At 38.8% G+C, this 16131-nt stretch overlaps 1 protein-coding gene across 3 annotated transcripts in view; it reads left to right on the top strand.

Annotated features, from left to right (window-relative positions):
• The first annotated feature begins 3970 nt into the window (after window positions 1-3970).
• The window catches only part of FNDC3A (fibronectin type III domain containing 3A), a 143367-nt gene continuing 131206 nt past the window's right edge, over window positions 3971-16131 (top strand). Inside the window, exon 1 of one of the 3 annotated variants that reach the window (XM_027064815.2) lies at window positions 3971-4216. The gene's annotated coding sequence lies outside the window, so the exon portion shown is untranslated. Of the gene's footprint in view, window positions 4217-4240; window positions 4926-16131 lie in introns of those variants that run through there. The other 2 variants (XM_027064810.2, XM_027064811.2) reach the window with 2 other exon arrangements.

Genomic DNA, 16131 nt, shown 5'->3' with positions numbered 1-16131 from the left:
AGATAGTGTTTTCTGTAGCTCTTTCCAGAGCTAGGACACCCAACGTTGCTCAGAGAATTCAGTCAGCATAACCCTTCCAACTCGATCTGGTGCCCTATCTCCCTTCCCCACCAAACTTTTTCCCCCAAACTTCTTGAAAGACAAATTTCCACTTGCTCTTTAGCTGCTTTAGCTCCTTCTTTGTCTTCAACACACTGTATCTTGTCAAATGTTGTGAAGGGTCTGAGATTTTATGTTCCTTGCAAGCTAATAATTCAACCTGCTACAGTTTCTTGGATGCTAGCAGAAGACCTGAGCCCTCTGGGTCAAAGGACTGTATTACACATGACACAGAACCAGCTTCATGTTCCTGGCATGTCCCTTGTCAGCCAAGTCTCACCTAGGGGCAACATGGTGTGGCCCAGCTAATGCTACATATGCAGTGAGTTTGCATTACATCTGAGGAACACCAAGCTTAGAACCCTCCAGTCTTTTATAATGGGTTGCAAACAAAGCTGCTCACCCTTCGCCACAGAAGGAGACAGTATCATAGTGGATAGTAAAAACTGTGCCCTCTATTCCAGTGGGAGACACTATTTCTATCTTCCAAGGATGTCATACAAACATTCTGGAAAAGACTGATTAGAACAAAAGCTGCTAGCACCTCTGTTCACAAGACATACAGAAATATATATGACAGTTCCATGGAGAATTGTCTCCCAACGTATTCTTGTATCTCTTCCCACTAATCATACAGAAGATTGCACTCCCAAAAGTGCTCAGTAATCTCCTTCTTAATTGTATAATTCATAACATTCTAGATTCCTAGAAGGGACCTCCCAGAATAAATTCAACCATTCAAGTAATATTTATGGGGTGCCTACTTCATGCCAGGCACTGTGGAAGCAAAACTAGGCACTGTCCTTCTCATGAAGGGAGCAATGAAAACATGCCTAGTATTAACACATACGAAAATGCTGCAAGCTGTGGTAAGTCATAGGGAGAAAGGTACATCTGTGGTAGGGGAGATGACATCAACAAGGGGTCTTGAACTTGTCTGGTAAGTCAGAAATGTTTTTCTTCAGTCAGATGAGTAAGAGATAAGATGGTTATAAGGGAGAAGACAAGAATGTGCAGAGAGCCTGTGGCTTTGGGGATCACAGCATATCTGAGAAACTAAAAGGAGGTCAAGAATTCTCCCATACAGGAAGCAAGGGGAGACTGGTAGGAGATGGGACCGGAAAAGGCAAGACCTCACACAGTCTGGTAGGCCACCTTAAGAATTCTAGTCTTAAAGCAATAAGAAGCTGTTTAAGGGTTGTATGTGGAAATGACATAGTCTTATTTGCTTTTAGAAAGATCATTTTGGCTGCAAAGTGGACAATGAATGGAAGAGCTTAGACTGTATGCAGTGAGACCAGAGTGGATTGGTGGCAAATGGTAAAAAGTGGACCAATTTGGAAGATAAAATTGTCAGGACTTGGTGCTACAATGAATATAGAAAATGAGGGAGAGACCAGGGATGACTACTACATGTTTGATTTGAACAACTGGAGATGAGGAGAAAGGAAAACAAGACGAGTTTGTGAACTCAGCTGGACTAAACTTTGTAGCTTTGAAACATTAAGTGAACATGTCAATAAAACAGTTGGTATCAGATTTGGAATTTAGGGGAAGGGTCTGGACTAGAGACATATATGTGGAAATTATCAGTCTATAGGAAACTAAAGCCATTGATGTGGGTGGTGATGTTTAGGCCAAGAGATTATAATAAAAACAAAAAAGAACCTAAGCTGAATTGTGAAGCATTCCTATATTTAATAGTTCAGGAGAGGAGAAGAAATCTGCAAAGGAATTAGAGAAACAATAATAAGAAGTGTAGGAAAAAAAACCAAGAGTACAGGGCCAAAGGAAGAAGTAATATTCAAAGAAATAATTGGTCAAAGTGTTGACTATTGTTGAGATTTTAAGAAAGATGATTGAAAATGACCCTTATTTTATTGATAAGAAAAATGAAGCACTGAGAAGTGACTTGTTCAAAGCTGATGTAAATTCTTGTCCCTTTCTGGATTCCCAGAGAATTCATACTGGTGCCTGTGTTAGGGTTATTTATGTGTATGATTCATTCTCTCCACAGGACATAAATTCCCCAGTCCTCACTTGACTCAACCTTACAGTACTGCATATTGTTGAGTATAATCTCTACATCTGCTTCAAGGATATTCTGGAATTATGTGTTAGTCTCCTTCGAAATAGCTGTTCTTCCTTGTTGTGCCTATACATGTAGGTATGCCCAGACTTTTTAAAAATATAGTGTTGTTGTTTTTTTTTTTTTTAAATACCATTTGGCTTTTTAAAAAGCTCCTAAGTAGGAAGCTTTGGAAATTACTAGCTTGGAGTTAGGTTTGGAAACCACTAGCTTAGTCTCAGACCGAACAGAGCTGCGGTAGTAATATGGGGAAGCCACCCAACTCGCCCACATTCTGATAAATCCTCATATTTTAAAACAATATACAGTTATGCTTCAGTTATTCAGAGACCAGCTTTCCAGCAATTTTGTCTGGAAGAGGGCCAAAACTCTTGTTAAGGAAACACCTCTCCAAGAGAAATAACTTTTGATAGTGAACAGCAATAAAAATATCTCAAGATACCACTTGATACAGAGTCAGTGTCCTATTTACTGATGGGAAGAAAGGATTTCTCTCATTAGCGGGCTGTGGATATAAACATCTGATCAGTCATCAACTGGAGCCATAGAGAAACACCATCAAGAAAAAAACAGTAAAAAATAAACAGTAAGTAGAAAGGATGAGAGGAAGGCTCAGAGTGGATAGACAGATGAGGAGATGAGAAGCAGTGACAGATTATTAGAAAAGGTGATGAGAACATTCCAAAGAGAAAAAAAGAGATCACCAGAGTAGGGATCCTATGCCTCAGCAATCCCTTGAGACTTTAGCATAAGGCCAAGGCATCGCATTTGATGGTCAATCATCGGCAAAGGATTTCATTAGCCATTGTATTCTTTAAGAATGTAGGCAGTAAGTACTTTTTAGAAGGATTTCTGTAAAAGGTTTAAAGTAAAAATACTGCTATATTTAAAGACAGCACAATTAATTGAGTGAAATAGAGCCAGAACAGGAAGCCTGGTTACATTCATCACTGTTTTTAAAGGAACAGTTACTGGGGTTGGACTCTCCGTCCCAAGGACTACTCTGCTTCCCAACTCCTTCAGAGGAATCTGCAAAAGTAAGCAGCCCTGGCCAGCCCTCAGGAATTATTGCAGCGCCCCCAATCGCTGGATTGGGGATTTTAAGAATCTCTGCTCCGTTATTTACTGCTTGTAAATCTTCGTGCTGTTGTACACATTAAGGTAATGGGTTTCCAAGCGATTTGACTGGGGGGACCGACCAAGAAACTAACCCCCACGTTTTCAACTGAGGTAAATATCTAAGTATTTTTGCTTGCGGTAGAGATCCCGGACTCTAAGGGTTTAGGATGGAAAACATCCAACCCACTTCACGTGGCTTCCTATTCCTTCGGGGGGAGTGTCTTTAAAAGCACCTGCCAGCGTTAAGTTCTTGTGCTTTCGGAAAGAGGCTGACCCGGCGAGTATCAGGGGGAGCTTTTTACAATTTGGACTGAGAATTGCGTGAGTGGCCCTAGGAATGTCAATTAACTCCGTATTTCCCTAATGTGGTTCGCAGGCTGGCCGCGGAAGATGCTATGTTGAACCTGGCACAGCCAGGCCTCAGGACAGTCTGCATCCCTGGGGAGAGCGGTGGTCGCCCCGGGAGCGGTGAGCTGGCGCTCGATGCCCAGCGCCAGTGGCTCAGCGGGCGACTCGCGCTCCCGGGAAAGACCCGCGGGGCAGCAGGCGCGGGCGCGGGGCGGGGACGCGGGGTCCGGGCCGGGGGCGCCGTCGGCGAGGCTCGCGCAGCCGCACTGGGCGCGCCGACTCCGGGCTCCTCCTCCTAGCTCCGTAGTAAGCATGGCGGCGGCGGCGTTCGTGGTCCCTCGGGTGAAACAGAAAGCGGGAGCTACGCGGAGAGGGAGCGAAGAGCGGGGCTGAGGCGGCGCCGTCACTGCCGGAAAACCACCCCAACAGTCAGTGCGCCCGCGGCCGCAGCGGCCCCGAGAGCTGGCTCTGCCGCTGAGGTAGAGCGAGAACGATCAGGAACCCGAAGAAGAGGCGCCAGGGTAGCCGCCTTCCTCCGCCTCAAAGCGGCGTGACTCGGAGGTGAGAGCACGGGCGCTCCCTTCGGGGAAGGCGGGGGAGACCGAGCCGTCCCACTCCCGTCCCGCCCCGGAGCAGGCGCCACGGAAACCGTTAGGCTGGGTCTGAGGAGCCGGGGCGCCGAGCGGGACTCGGGCCCGTCGAGGGGCCCGGCCCTTCCCGTCCTCTGGGCGCGCTACGGGCAGAGGGTAGTAGAGGGTGTGTGTCCGGGGCAGGGGGTGGACAGGACCCGTCAACTCGTCGGGCACCTGCCGGGCCCGAGTCTTGTCCAGAGGCGCTTGCGGGGGCGCGACTGCGGCCCCGCCACTAGCCAGAGGAGGCGGTGCGGGGGCGCGGGCGGCCTTCCCTCCGCCCCCCGGCCGGCGGTGAGCAGCGCCGCTCCCGGAGGCTCGGGGGTCGAGTGCGGAGCCCAGGGGACGAGATCGCCCAGCGGCCGCCGCGCCTTGGGCTTCGGCCACCGGGCAGCCGCCGAACTTGAACGCTTTTCTGAAGAGAGTTTCCCCCGTTCATCTTGGGGTTAAAACCTCGAAAACCCGCCCTTGTGTGTTTGATCCTGTTTGGCTGGTGCCGGTAGTACCTGGCGGTTCCTCTACCCGGCTGAGTTAACCACCTGTTCGGTCAGGAGGTTGACTCGAGGCTGCAGTCCTCGCCCTGTTTAACAACCTGGATCTTTGAACTTTTGACACGAGCGGGGAAGGACGCCATGCGTTAGGTAAAGGAAAATGAACAAATAATGTTGTCATACGATCTGGAGCAGAACGGTGGCCCTTTTAATTAACGTAGTCGTTACTCGTTCTTTTATTAAACAGCGTTAAAAGCCTTGAGATATTTTGGAGGGAGGGGGTGTGTAATGGTTGCTGAGGTGTTAGGAATCATGAATTAGAGATTTTCTTTTGTGAAATTTTATTTAAGTTTCTTTGGACACCTTTGTGTCTGAGCATCTTCTAACTAAGAATAATAAGCCGACAAGATTTTTTTTTTTTTTTTTACGGTATAATCTTCATATCTGTGTTCAGTATGGACTTTTAAAACAGAGCAACGTAATTATTTGTTTCTTAACTGTATCTGTGTTTTTAGTCTTTGGTCTTGAAACCAAAGGTGTGTTTTTCTGTATTATAAGGCTGAAACAGCTAAAGTTGAACTGTTACTATAATATTTTACCACCTTGCTATTACCAGTACCAGTGCTAAACATATGCTACTCAGGAGTTGGAGCCATATGCTAGGCAGCAACTAATTGAGTTTTGGGGCTATGATCCTGTGTTTGGATAAATATTTAGTTTTTGTGTATTTCCTAAATCTGTAATTCTTGCCATCGTGTAAGTTTTGTTTAAACCACCTAAAAATATTCAGAGAAATGAGTCCCCCTCTGCCTTTTTGGTCTTTTCTTGGTTGAATTGATTTATCTAAAGTAATGAGATAAAGTGCCTATTGAGATAGATGGTGCTCTTAACAGAAAACAGTGATAAAAAGGATTTTTAACACATCTTTTATAACATAGAACCTAAAATTTGCTTTCAGCTTTTTGGCCCACTGATAATTCTTGCCATCACTAATAACACCTGTTAGTAGGAAGAAAGGATGACTTAACAGGGAAAAAAAAATCTCATTAAAATTTTTATAAATAATGTTATATTAAAAAAATTTAGCCCTGTCATGTTAATTTTACTTTTTTTTTTCTCTTTTCATTCATAGATCATCTCTGTTTTCTCATGTAGGTTGACGGAGAAATTTTTTTATCCCAGGCAGGTTGCCTTTAGCCACCTGTATGCTTCTGAATTAACTCCCTCTTTTTCCTTTGTTTCTCCTTTTGAATCCTCAGAATCATTGAATGTTTAGGGAAAATAAACTTCTGATTAACACTGGTCTCAGTCAAACATAATTATAAGGGCAATTTGCTTCTCCCAAATTAATGATCTGCATTTGAAAAAACTGGTGCTAGGATTATTATATGGTGTCATCTGTGTCATCACTTTCCTTCGTCATGTGAGTAATTGAGAGCTGATTCATTTTACCATGCATTTAACAATTACCTTTTAGTTGTAAAATTTCTACAGTGTAATATTAAGCATATTTTATTACTAATTACAAAAAACTGTCTTTGACCAACCAGGCATAGGTAAGGACTGAGAGACTGTTAAACCCAGTACAAAAAGAAGGGATAGAGGCTTAATATTCTCATTGTCTTTTGTAGCTTTACTTAGGTAAAAAGCACTTAATTTATAATATGCAGTAGTTTTAGTTTAAACTCATTGGTAATATTTATCCTTGTTTTAAAACATTTGTGGGGTTTTTTTATGTTCATACATGCAAGGCTTGTGCACCTTATATTTTGCCTATATTTTTATAATACAGTTTGATGAAGTAATATAAAAATTGTTTTAATATCCTTGGTGTATTTTTCTGTGAAAATGAGTTTAGATGGTATCTTTGAGAGTGATGTAGGGATATGCACATGATTTCCAATTTTATTTGGCAGGTAATCAAAAGATAAATGGTTTTTTTCCTAGCAATCTCTAGCACACTTCAGATAAATTTAGAATATTGAAAATCTAAAGATTTAGAATACAGTGCATGTCTATCCCATTGAATCTTGTAGTGCTTCAATTATCACATTGTTAAAAAAAAAAAGAAAAGAAAAATGGCTCTATGGATATCAATGTTGAGAGCTGCTTGTTAAAAGGACATTAATGGCCAATAGTGTTCAAAGGCAAATTTTGTTTTTTAAAATGTATTGTAAGCTTTTATAATTTTTTAATATATATGTATTTTTAAGTTTATCTACTTATTTTGAGAGAGAGTGTGGGTGTGGGATGGCCAGAGAGAGAGAGAGAGAGAGAATCCCAAGCAGCCTCCATGCTGTCAGCCCAGAGCCTGATGTGGGGCTTGATCCCAGGAACTGCAAGATCATGACCTGAGCCAAAATTAAGAGTCAGTTGCTTAACCAAATGAGCCACCCAGGCGCCCCTAATTTTTATAATATTTTGATCTCCTTTTATTTCAAAGTATTCAGTAGTCTTGTTATCTCTTGATCCTTATCTCTCTATTCTTCTACTATTATAGTTTTGTCTTCACATACACTTTCCAAGTTGGCAGTGTAGCTTATGGTCTTGCATCCAGTTACTTTGTGGGTGTCCTCCTTTGATATTTCCAATCACTTATCACCCATTACCAGTCCTCAGGTTATTTTTTTCCAAGACAGAGAGGTACACTTGGGAGGTGACATGTGCTAAGAGATTGATGAGCTATTATTAAAGTGGGGATACTAAAGCAGTGTGATATCTTTCCTTCAAGTTGTTTAGAAAATAGTTGTAGATACTAGACTAACACACAAAATCATTAGCAAAAATCTGAGATGTCATTATTAAGTTGTGTGGCAAGAAAAGTGTGGCTACTGAGGGCTAGAATGATCATGGAAGACATTTGGAAGAAGTCAGACTTGAAGCTGGGGAAGGACTTAGCAAAAGAATTGACATGCAGAGCTGGAAGTGGTAGCAAGGAGACCAGTCTGAGAGCATCTAAGGATAAGTATTAAGAGGGAGAAAGAAAGAAGGTTGCATACAGATTTTGGCTAAGCCCCAGGGCATGGTCAAAAGGAATAGGCAGGACTGGACAAGATAGTTTGGCTGTATCATTATGAGCTCATCACTGGAAGAACTATATGTCTGCTTAGATACATTAATAGGTTGTTTTATGTGTAAGGGATAGCCTTACATATATGTCTTATATGTGTTTGTTTATTACAGCTCAGAACAGGAATCGGCAAACTTTTACTATAGAGTGCCAGATGGTAAATATTTTAGGCTTTGCAGTTTACTTATGGTCTCTAGTGAGTATCTTTTATTTTTTAAATAATTTTTTATAAATATAAGAATCATTCTTAACTCAAGGGACAAATAAAAATAAGCCAGCTATGGGCTGGATTCGGCCAGTGGACCTAGTTTGCTGACTCTTGCTAATAATTGGGCTAGGTAATTGTCCTTGTAGCATATATGTCAGGTGTTTTATATTGTTTGTCTACATGATTGGTGTGTTTTGTTATGACTATTATTTATATTTGTTCCCTATGTTATAGTAAAAATAAAGAAAATATGTAGAAATAAATATTATTGCAATTATTATTTTGTGGTCAGACTTCTAGCAACAGCCTAGACTAGGTGTTAGAACCTAGTGAAAGAAGTGAAGTGAAGTGAAAGAAGAAAAATCTTTGAGCCAGACCTTCCAGCAGTGAAATCATGGCTTGATTTAAAATTCATGTAAAGGTTGGGGTGACTGGGTGCCTCAGTCCATTAAACGTCTGACTCTTGATTTTGGCTCAGGTCATGATCACACTATTCATGACATCAAGCCCTGTGTTGGGCTCTATGCTGGCTGCATGGAGCCTGCTTGGGATTCTCTCCCTCTGCCTCTCCCCTGCTCTATCCCTCCCTCCTTCTCTGTCCCTCTGTCTCTCCCTCTCTCTCCCTCAAAATTAATAAATAAACATTAAAAAAAAATAAAATTTATGTAAAGGTTAAGTATATCAACAGCCTGTTTTGGTTTTGCATATTTTAAACTACAACTGGCATTTTATAAACTTTGGCTAGGGTACTGGTGGCCTGTAAGTGATAACAGGGAACTGGTGGCAGCAAACTTTGTCTTTAAAAGTAGTCTAGGGCGAATTAGTGAAGAGATAAACAGACATCTCTCATAACTCCAAGAGTCACTGTGTTTCAGAATAGTCTAATGATGTTTCCATTGATGAGCTTGAGTCATCAAGAAAAGGTTGCATCATGTGCAGATTAAAGTAAAGAAGAAAGACCTAGAAATCCCTTCTAAAATATTTCCATTAAGATTACTTAAAGATAAGTTATGGTGGGGGCCCCTGGGTGGCTCAGTTGGTTAAGCGTCTGACTTCAGCTCAGGTCATGATCTCACAGTTCTTGAGTTCATACCCCGCAATGGGCTTCTGTGCTGACAGCTCAGAGCCTGGAGTCTGCTTCAGATTCTGTGCCTCTCTGTCTCTCTCTGCACACCCCCCCCCAAGATAAACAAGTATTAACAACATTTTTAAAAAGATACGGTGATTTAGAGGACAAATATTAGTTACTTTGAAAATTCATTCACGTGAACTAGCTCTTTGAAGTTTCTAAATTTATAGATGTGTATTTCTAAGTCAGTTGTTTCCTTCAGCACATTGTGTTTCATATACCATTACCGGGTGAATAGTGGTGCCCCAGGTTATGGTCACGTGAATCAATTGGCTAGGGTTACTCTGTCATCAAGAGTAATGACATCGTTTTGTGTCATCAGGAGAACAAGAATATAACATAAAGCATTTTTTGATTTGTGGGTATTAGTAAACATGTTCTGTATATGAAGGATAATATTAGGTGCTGGAAAGAGGAAAGATGTAGAAGATGGAGAGCTGTCTGGGTAAAATCAGTGTTGTTTCTTTTTTTTCCCCTCTTAAAAACATTAAAATCAACAAACAAAACTTCAGAACTTAAGTTGATTTTTGTAATTTATTTATACTAGCATTTTCCGTACTTTATATGTGTATACTGTCTTACATTTTAAGGCAGTATGAACCTTTTGAACTAAATTTAAGCCTCCATGAATTGTTACCTAGTGAAAATTGGACTTTTTAAATTTTGCTTTAAAGAGAAATTAACATTTCACTCTCCCACCTCCCTTTTGCCAGTACTTGAAAACAGCTTGATCATTCTAGTTATTTTGTTTTTTAGATTAAGTACCATGCATCTTAGTTCCACCTTCACCCTTATTAGCCATATGATGTCAGATTAATTTTTTTCAATCTTAAATTCCTAATCCTTAAAATTGAGAATGCTATCTATCCTGTTTTCCCCACAGAAATATTATGAGCACCCAAAAAGATGGTGGACGCCGTGAAAACAAAGTACCAAATAAGTGTTTACATTAATACTATATTGGAGTAAGCATTTCATTTATTCAATTGTTTTAACTGCTTTCTTAGCAAAGAGAACACATATAAAAGCTTTCTTTCTTTCTATTCTTATTAATCTTGCAGTGCAGTCCATATCCAATGCCTCTGTTCTTTTTACAAGAGAATACTGATCTTATATTCCAAGCAACTTCAGCTATTCTTTTCCAGAGTGGGATAAAAATATGCAAAAGTGAATTCCTTATGGTTTTTTTTTTTTCAAGTGGAAGACTATTCCTGTATCTATAGTAATAAGATCCATTTGTTGAATTCTCATTGGAGTTTAGGCCCTATATTTGGTTATTTTTTAAATTCTATACAGACATACCAGATACGTGTTAGTACTTTTATTTTGCAGATGAAACTGTTACTTCTGATTGACTTTAATATCTCTTTTTCTCCCTCACTTCTTGAGATCTCTTATGTGCTGGCTGTTAGAAATAAAAAGTTTGATGGGTAATTTTTTTTTTCTTTTCTAATTTTTGTTTAAATTCTATTTAGTTAATCACTTCTTGGCCTTTTGGCTAAGGTAAGTGTAAATTCTGTTTAGTTAATGTACAATGCAATGTTGGTTTCAGGAGTAGAATTCAGTGATTCATCACTTAACAGATATGTACTTTGAAATAAACCTTGATATAAAAGTTATTCAAGTTTGGGGTTTTTGGGTGGCTTGGTTGAATATCCATCTTCAGCTCAGGTCATAATCTCATGGTTTGTGAGTTCAAGCCCCGGGTCTGGCTCTATGTGGACAGCTCAGAGTCTGGAGACTACTTCAAATTCTGTGTCTCCTTCTTTCTCTGCCCCTACCCTGCTTGCGCTCTCTCTCGCTCTCTCTCTCTCTGTCTCTCAAAAATAAATAAACGTTAAAAAAAAAAAAAAGTTATCCAAATTTGATAAGTTAGATTGTGTTAATCAGCCTCTTACCACAAATATCTGACAGGTATTTTTTATTTTCCTTCTTTAGAATCCACATTTCAATATGTATTTGTACAGAATATCTTAGAAAATTTAGTGATTTCTTTATTATCCACTTCCCTGTGAGAGAAAAAAAAATCTACTTTGGAGGTTCTAAACAGATGTTTAAGTACATTTTAAAGCACAGTTAAGACTTTTTAAAAAAAGTAATTATATACTTTCTTTTTCAGAAATAGATGTTATGTACAGCAACTACTTTTGAGATCTAGCTTGAAGGAATAGTCATTTCATTTACTTAAAAATCAACTTTTCTTAAGATTTCCTTAAATTTTTTTTTAATCTTTATTTATTTTTGAGAGAGAGAGAGTGAAAGCAGGGGAGGAACAGAGAGAGGGAGGCACAGAATCCAAAGCAGGCTCCAGGCTCTCAGCTGTCAGCACAGAGCCCAATACGGGGCTTAAACTCACGAACTGCGATTTCGTGACCTGAGCCCAAGTTAGACGCTTAACCGACTCATCCATCCAGGTGCCCCAGATTTCCTTAAATTTTTAAAATGAAACATTTATAACATGTGATTTAATTATGTTTGCAATTTCTAAATTTTTTTTTATTTGCTTAAGACAGGCATTCTCAATTTACCATTTTGTTCTTAGGACTGGATTTTTTCCCTGTAATATTTTCATTTGCACTGTATACTTGTTTTTCTTACATGTTGGTAATAGTTTATGAACTATGTTTTTGTTTCTTCTGTGTTAGGACCAGCTATTTCTGATACTTCAGATATTAAGTTCATCACTGTTCTCAAATGCCACTGTATGCTAGCAATTTTATTTTTTTAATCTATTACTTTAACCTTGCTAAAACTGGCCTAATGTGTGTGGTAGAGTATGGGCAGTTGTCCCTCTAATTCATCTTTCAGGCTGCTTCCAGACTAATATTTCAAAAACATGAGTTTATTCAAATCAATACTTTTAGAAATTGAAATCATGCCACAATTTATTCTGTTGATATCCTGTGACTATATTTTTTCCCAACTTTGTAGTAGAAAGAGCTTATGTTTTAAATTAGGCAGATAGAGGGTTATTTGTTGGCTTCTTCCCTTATTTGCTGTATATAAACACGAACATGTTACATTACCCCTATGGACCTTAGTTTTTTTCACTTTAAAGAGGGGTAATCTCTTTTAGAATTGGCTGTTACAACAATTAGAAGAGAGAGCCCATTTAACATGGCAAGGAAACTGCTTGCCATAGGATATTTATATCTAGAACTTTGACAGACATTTCTAATCATTGTCACCTAGATAGCCTATTCTTATTTTCACCATTTTTCATCTATCATTTAATTCTTTAAATGTCCTAGATATTTTTTTTTAATGTTTATTTATTTTGAGACAGAGAGAGACAGAGCATGAACGGGGGAGGGGCAGAGAGAGAGGGAGACACAGAACCAGAAGCAGGCTCCAGGCTGTGGGCCATCAGCCCAGAGCCCGATGCGGGGCTCGAACTCACGGAACGTGAGATCGTGACCTGAGCTGAAGTCGGACGCTTAACCGACTGAGCCACCCAGGCACCCCTAAATGTCCTAGATATTTACAGTATGGATATCACAAAGATAAATGTGATACTCCCATCCCTCTACTAATTCACAAACTAGGATAAGAGATAAAGACATAGAAACAAATGCACATTGAAAAATAAGAGTAAATAAAATACCTCTTGCCTTGCCTTGCCTTTTTTCACTTGTGTGAATCTCTCCTGTCATTGAGTACTGAACTGCCATGTTTCCATATTATCCTCTGTATCATGATTGTGCACATATCATACTGTAGCGTATACATATATATATTTGCTTGTCTCAACTATTAGACTATGAACTTATTGAGTTTGAACAGTACTGCTGAAGTTGGCAATTTTTTTTTTCTATAAAGGAGCAGATAGTAAATATTTTAAGATGTGTGGCTGTATGGACTATTACAACTACTTAACTGTGTTGTACGAGCATAAAAATAGCCATAGATGAGCTACAAACATTGGGTATGACTATGTTCCAGTAAAACTTTACAGAAACAGGCATGGGGCCAGATTTGGCCCACAGGCCTTAGTTTGCTGACTCCTGCGATGCTATATACCCTATACCTGACAAATATAAGACACTCAGTAGATAATCAGTTAATATGTATTAAATACTCTCTGTGTTCTGGCTGCTGTTCCAAATAGCATTACCTGTATCAGTTGACTTAAATCCTTAAAACAACCCTCTGAGGTAATTACTATCATCACTGTTTTAAAAATGAGGAAACTGAAGCAGAGTGAAGTTAAACAGCATGCCTAAGATTATACTAGTTAGTGAAAGATTTGGGATTTGAACCCAGGCACCCGATTCTAGAGCCTGGGCTTTTAATCATTAAATCATATCAGTTCTGATATGTTGAATCCCAGGAGTATAATATCGATTCATTATTGGAAAACATGTTGATGTAATTCACTGTATTAATTACAGGATAAAACTATATGATTATCTCTTTGGTACTAGAAATATCCTTTTCTAAAATTCAGTTGTCCCTGATAACAATTAATAAGAAATAGCCTAGTAAAGGGTCTCTGTCAGAAGCCTGTATTAAATGTCAGTGAAATATTAGAAGCACTTCCATAAAAAGATAGGAACATAACACTTGCCCTAAAGTCTCAGCCAATGCAGTAAGAAACAAGAAAAATAATTAACATCTAAATAAGGGGTATGCTGGGTGGGGCGAGGGAGTAAGGTGAGATATATCACTGTTAGTATTTGCAGTTGATACTGCCTGCTTCAAAAATACAGGATAGTCCACACAACGTGATTTGAGTCACAAAGAGATTTTAGTAAACCAGCTGGCTATAACTTAGAAGATTCATTAGCCTTTTTTTTTTTAAGATTATTTTGACAGATAGTGCATGAGCAGGGGAGGGGCAGAGAGAGAGAATCCCAAGCCGGCTCCATGCTGTGAGTGCAGAGCCCAACACAGGGCTAGATCCCATGAGCCATGAGACCATGACCTCAGCCAAAATCAAGAGTCAGATACTCAACCAGCTGAGCCACCTAGGTGCCCCAATTCATTACCTTTCTTATTATACACCAGCAGTAGCCAACTATGAAAAACAATAAAAAAGTAGAAGTCAGAATTATAAAATACTTAAGAACCTTTTAAAATATGCAGCAGCTATATAAAGAAAACTACCAAGAAGATCTTAATGGAGAACATACTGTATTCCTGAATATGATAACTCAATATTGTAAAAATGGCAGTTCTCACCAAATGAGTCAATGAGTTAGTGTAATTCTAATTAGATGATAATTGGATTTTAAAATGGAAGATGACAAACTGATGTTTCAAGTTTTAAGAAGGTGAAATACATAAGAATGGCCAAGTAAATTTCAAAAAAAAAAAATAAATAACAAAGGGGAACATTCCTACCAAAGATGAAAATATACCATAAAATCACAATTTAAAAAAATAAGAATTTGGAGTAGCAATGAGCATGTTGATGATAGGAACAGAATTTAGAATTCAGGAGGAGCTCCGTGGATACGTAAGAATTTATTGTGTGATAAATGAGTAATGGAAGAGCTGTTCTATAAATGATGTGGGACAATTGGCTATCCAGTTGAGGTAAAGATAATTAGGACCCACTTCATGCCACTATCAAAACTAAAATCTAGATAGACTAAATATAAGTAAATAAAATGGCAAAAGTTTTAGAAGTGAATTTTTAAAAACATTTTGGAGGACCACCTGGGTGGCTCAGTCGGTTAAGTGTCCGACTTCAGCTCAGGTCATGATCTCAAGGTCCATGAGTTCGAGCCCCACATCGGGCTCCATGCTGACAGCTCAGAGCCTGGAGCCTGCTTCAGATTCTGTGTCTCCCTCTCTCTCTGCCCCTCCCCGTCATGCTCTATCTCTGTCAAACATTAAAAAATTTAAAAAAAAATAAAAATAAAAACATTTTAGAGTAGAGTAGGCCTTGTCAAGTGAGACATCAAACTCAGATACCATTAAAAAAAGCAAGCAACTGAATTGTCAAAATAATTCACGTGTAATAGACAAAATTAATATTCAGAGTATTCAAGGTATGCTCTCAAATCAGCATGAACGAAAACCAGCCTGGTAGAAAACAAAAAAGAAGATAAGTTGGAAATTCATAGAAGTAAAAATATAGATAGCTTATAAAGTTTGGAAGAATTATTCAACTATACCAGTAGTCTGAAAAATTTAAATGAAAACATCAGAAACATCTTAGTAATATTAAGGTTGTCCAGTTTTTGCTTATTTTATTACAAAGTAAAATTGGAAAGTAGACATTTGTAAACTATTGAACAAAGTGTAAATAGCTTCGTCTTTTTTAGGAGAATAGTTTAGCAATATCCATTTTAAAAGTGCATACTTCTGAATATAAGTTTTATTTCTGTATATATAGGTTAAAGAAATGCTGCCATAGTTTCATATAGAATTTACATGTTTATTTCTTGCAGAGGGAAAAACATATGGAGAAAAATGGAAGCAATTCCATTATTCAGCATTAGAATAGTTAAGTTATAGTATGCCCTTGCAGTAGAATATTAGGCAGCCATGAAAAAGAATTAAATAAATACAAATGTACTTCTTTAAGAAAATAGTAAGATATTTCATATGAAAAAGAAAGACACTGACCAGTACATGTCATTTCATTTATGTAACAACTAGAAAACTTTATATATACATGTAAGTAAGTGTAGAGAACAAATTTGAGAGGGTACCTTCCACAGTGGGTAGCTGCAAATTTGGGAGCTGGATTTGGGGACAGAAGGAAGAATTAAAAACGATGACTATATATATGTTTTTAAGTATAAAATGTACAACTTTTGTGATATAACAAAAATAACAAAACATAAGAGGATTTGGATTTGGCAGTTAGGATTAGTCCTTGTTACAGCCATACCTTCTTGTTGGACATCGCTATATGTCCCTTTTTTTTCTGTATAACTTTTAATAACACCTCCTTTCACTCACAAGCTTCCCAGCTGGTGTCTAAAGTCATTGGTGC

The sequence above is a fragment of the Acinonyx jubatus genome, chromosome A1, assembly GCF_027475565.1.
Source record: "Acinonyx jubatus isolate Ajub_Pintada_27869175 chromosome A1, VMU_Ajub_asm_v1.0, whole genome shotgun sequence".
Taxonomy (NCBI): domain Eukaryota; kingdom Metazoa; phylum Chordata; class Mammalia; order Carnivora; family Felidae; genus Acinonyx; species Acinonyx jubatus.
This window is presented reverse-complemented; position numbering and strand designations above follow the sequence as displayed.